The sequence below is a fragment of the Oratosquilla oratoria genome, chromosome 30, assembly GCF_046742065.1.
Source record: "Oratosquilla oratoria isolate Oo_2021 chromosome 30, ASM4674206v1, whole genome shotgun sequence".
NCBI lineage: Eukaryota > Metazoa > Arthropoda > Malacostraca > Stomatopoda > Squillidae > Oratosquilla > Oratosquilla oratoria.
In genome coordinates, this window is record NC_134806.1 from 15488741 (window position 1) to 15493926 (window position 5186).

Genomic DNA, 5186 nt, shown 5'->3' on the forward strand with positions numbered 1-5186 from the left:
GGCCTAGATAATTCGTAAGACTAGAAGTAAAGGTAACAAAGAAGATTCCAGGAAAGGAATATTAAACTAGCGATAAAACTAGTAAACGAAATTATTAATGGAAAATATTTACAGGCAATCAACACAAAAGAGAATGGGCAGTAGGGTCAATGGGACCGTTACATGATTATAAGAATATGGAAATTATCGTTCAAATAAGAAACACAAGATAAGTATACAATATGGTACTATCTAAGTACAAAGAGATCAGGAACATGCATCAGAATAAGTAATAAGTACAAACATAAGTAAAGTAATGCAATGTATATCAGACACGTAATGTAGGCAAAAAGGGTGATCACTTCACACTAATCGTCTCATGAGTCTAAACTTCCAGTTTTTATCAAGAGATAAGATATGCGAAAAATGACGACGAGTGAGCGAATACCACCGCTTATATACCATTGGACCGGAAGCGGGATACTTCCGGTTAAGGGTGCGGGTGAGGAGGAGGGTAAGTTAACACGTCAACCTGGGTAGTTTTAGGACCCTCGACTCGCTTGAACAATCTATTTATTTAGTAACTGTCAAATCTGTGCGCTCCGAACTATTCAGGATATCGCTTGTCTGTTTTGTTCTACAAGAGTGCGCACCTCTCTCCGCACGTAGGCAAGATTACATATAGTGGACGGGCGTTACTGCTTAACATTGTTACAATACATACATAGACAAGAAATATGAACATAGTTATGTAATACAAAGGAACACAATTCTATAACATAATTACACATATGACGTAATATCTAATATTAACGTTACATATATATATATATATGTTTGTATGTGTATGTATATATGTATGGACTCGAATACATTCTAAGATTTTGCTCTTGCTAGTGCAAGGTTGTTTTAGCCAGCCTTGGGAGGTTAGAACCCCTGACTGACTGAAACGGGGAAGAGAGTAATAGATGACCTACCGGGGGCCAGAATAAGGTTTAATGTTAGTCTGAAGTGTTGAAGAAATGTTCGTCTCCCGTCTCCTCATGAATAATGAATATGCACCCTCCTTATTTATTTTGTATCAATCATGTGGCGGGCTGATTGCAATCGTGTTTCACACGACACGGCCCTGGAAGCCCGAGTTCAATGGTGGACTTGGTTACAGCTAAGTGCCTCCTGGCGTGAAATACTTTCCCCAACATTGTATCACGTCCCCTCTCCACTCACTCTCTCTCTGTCTTTACAGTTGACATTCTGCATCTATAATTCCAGGTTCCTGGCAGGACGAGGAGCCCCATTTGGAGATCGCGGTTCACCAAGAGGGACATAGCGAAGAGTTCGACCGACGCCTAAGAAATGGGACGACATTGTCCGCCTGATGGCCGGGGTGTTTGGTATGCAGGACTAGACCCCTTCCGTCCAGGTCGGAGTAGCGCGAACACAAAAAATTATTGAGTCTTTCATCCTCTCTCTCTCTCTTTGTTCACATATCCATTCCTTCTATCCTCCCCACCACCCCCACCCCCACACACACTGCCTTTTTGTCTGACTCTTTGAAATATGTCGGGCAATTGCAACCTTAACCTCAGATCGATGTGGATGAATTTGTACACACAGACGCTCGCGTATTCCCTCACACGAGCTTTTACATATACATTATATGCGTATAACCACAAAATCACACCTGAATATGGGCACACGCGCGCACGCACGGGAAACACACACATACACACACAAGATCGCATAAACGAATGCACGCAATTTCAAACACACACACACACAAGTTCGCATAAACGAATGCACGCAATTTCAAACACACAAACACCCACACAAGGACCAATAGGTCTGCTGCTGTTCGTTTGTCCATGTAAATCCATGTCCATACACACACACACACATACACACACAGAGTCGCTTAAACGAACGCACGCAATTTTAAGACACACACGCATGCACATACACACAAGCAAAACCCAGACACACACACACATAAGGAAGCGCCCACGCTTACACACACACACACACAATACACACATAGTGTCGCATAAACGAACGCACGCAATTTCAAGACACACGCATGCACATACACACAAGCAAACACCCCCACACACAGAAACACCCACACAAGCAAGCACCCACGCGTACACACACACACACAAAACACATAAGCATGAGAAGAAACGCACGGACACATATAAACAAACGCGGAGACGGAAAAAAAAAAAGACAAAGGGAAGCCAAGAAGACGACATACTCTTCCAATCGGGTTCGCCTTTTCTTCATCGACTATTTCACTTCGCCTGAAGACTTTATATCCTCATCCCATCTGCCGCCAGGCGATTTTTATCCAACCAAAGTGTTAAAAAACCCTTAGCTACGCGGTGACGGCCTTGATACGTGTTATTCTGATTAACGCCGGGCTATTTCATTCAGCCCAGGGACCGTCACCGTATCGAAGGCATTGAAGAGATTACGCCGGGAGCCGCTTCGCCGCCACCGCGGCGGTTCCATAAAAAAAAACATCACCTTGACCCTGTGTACACGGACAGCCAGACGTTTGGGGATCAGTGGCAGCCGCTGGGAATCGAACCCGGGATCACAGAGAGACGAGGAGGCGAGGGTGAAGCTCAATGCGTGCGTTCGTTCGTTCAAAACACTAAAAAAAAAAAAAAAAGAAAAAAAAAAAATTATTCGTTCTTGAAAAATTAATTTAGTTAATTACATATGCTGTGTACACATCCACACACTCTAAATGCATATACTCACACACGCCCACGCATGCAATGCACACACACACACACACAATGCAAGTTATTGAGCTCTTCATACACGCACGCACACACACACACAGTAGCTGCAACCAATGCGGAGTCAACATCAAACATGCAAATGACAGTGCTTGAATTATGATATACTGTTGTTCTTCTTTGTGAACTAAATTCATTCGATACACAAACGAAAAACTCTGACGATCAACTTTCGCAAGTCATCTGAGAGAAACTTAGTTTAAATATATTTCCGGGAGCCAGAATAGGCTTTTATTACAAATCAAATACATAATAGAACATTATTTGTCTAATTATCGTTTTGAAAAGGGTTAGTTTTTCGTTCTATATTAGCTGTGGCACTATGCAATTTTCTTCAATTAAATCAAACTGTCCTTTTTCTCATCGCATCAGCAAACCTATTTCTTAACCATATCTGAAACTGTCACATTTCTTGGACTTCGAGTATCGTTGAAAAAAATTCTTTTTCCACTAATTTAGATACAGGTTTTGCTTTAGAAATTATTCTTACCTTGTTTTCGTTCAGAAATGCGTTGAAATATATCTTTCATTAGATTCGTTCACTATTGGTCCATAGCCTTCCACGTTTACAACAGCCGTGTCTACGTCCTTGTGGATGAGTTTTTTTTCAGGGATGGGAGGAGCGATGACGTCATATCGCTTGGATGCAAGTGAAGCCGCGCATTCCTTGAAGCACTCCGCGTTCAACTAAACTTCTTTGACAGTTATCGCGTTGTAGCATTATTACTGCTATTCTTAATCTGAACAATTACTCACATATTCTGAAAGCAGGATTTTTTTACACTTGGATTATGCTTGTGTTTATTTCATAACCCAACTGAGATTACAAGCTTGTTTACACTAAACTGCATGGCCTTCGTCACGCATAGCCAACACATCTCCAAATTTGAAAAATGTTACGACAATGGTCGAATAAAGACTAGAACAGAGCCCGGAGAAATTAAACAAAATAAATATGAGGAAGGAGAAGGAATAGGCAGAGGAGGAGAAAGCGGAGTAAGAAAAGGAAGAGGAAGAGGAAGAAGAGTGAGAAGAGGAAGAATAGAATAAAGAGGAGGACGAGGGAAATTAGAATAAAAATTATTTCAGTGTCGATAATCAGGAGATAGTATTATGGAGGGCAGCATGAAGGAGGGCAGCATGAACGCGGGCAGCATGAACGCGGGCAGCATAAAGGAGGGATGGCAGAAGTTCAATGTAATCTACATTCTTCTTTTGATGGAAATTAATTCCTAGTCGTAAAATAATGATGCATAATTTGGGTCCATAGAGGTTGTCACTAAAGTACTATCTGCATCTTATATGAAGTTGGTACCTCGTATGAAGTGTATGGAGGAGGAGGAAGAACGAAGAGGCAGAGGAGGGAGGTAGCATTATGCTTTTAAGCATGTGCTGCATACTCCCTCACTCCCTAAAGTGGGCCACTGGGATATTCCACTTCCCGCAGAAGCAGACGCACGTTATACTACAGTTGTCCTACTGTTGGTACACAGCCATATTTTGCACAGTAACCGTTACGTCTAATACCGAAAAGAAAACGGAAATGTTTAACGATTTTGTTCTCATGTTACACTTTACTTTTTTTTTTTTTTTTTTTTTTTTTTTTAATTGTCATTTGGAAAGTGCAACTTTTCGAAAGGAGAGAGAGATGGCGTTGGAACCTGGATTATGTTAATATGAAAAATAGATCATATCGTTACCGTAAAAATGCTACTGTTTTAAACCTAAACCAAATTTCGTTAAACCACTAAAGTTTTTCTTCGGGTTAAACGGTTAGTCCACAGCGTCAGTCAAGTACAAATTATTATTGTCTTGTCTAAATCGGAACACCAATAAACAAAAAAATTATAAGTGATAAAAAATTATTTATCGTTAAACTCTTCTCTTGCAGTCCGTATTGTGCAGTAGCTGATGTCTGACATGAATGAAAATGATAAAGGAAGTTGATGATGCAACTTCCCTTCCTCCCTCGTCATTGACATATGTTTTATGCAGTCGATATTTTATTGACTTCAGTGACAACCCTACGGAACAGAACCACCTAGCATTCTTTAAAGATTGTAGATATTATATATATATATATATATATATATATATATATATACCGTATATATACATATATATATATATATATATACTATAATAAAGTAGTAGCTTCTGTCTGTTCACGAGCTCCTTGTTTTTTTGGAGATAGACCCCCATAACCATATATATTCTGATACCCTGTCACTCCAGGTACTTGGATAACTGTATTAAAAAAAAAAAAAAATGTTAGGGTTCAACTTAGGTGGGGTATGGTGTGGTAACACGCCACTATTGTAGTGTTCCCTTAACGTGCAGAGCATTTTTGTGACATAAAATTACTATGATTAAACAAACCATTGTATGTGTCCATACATA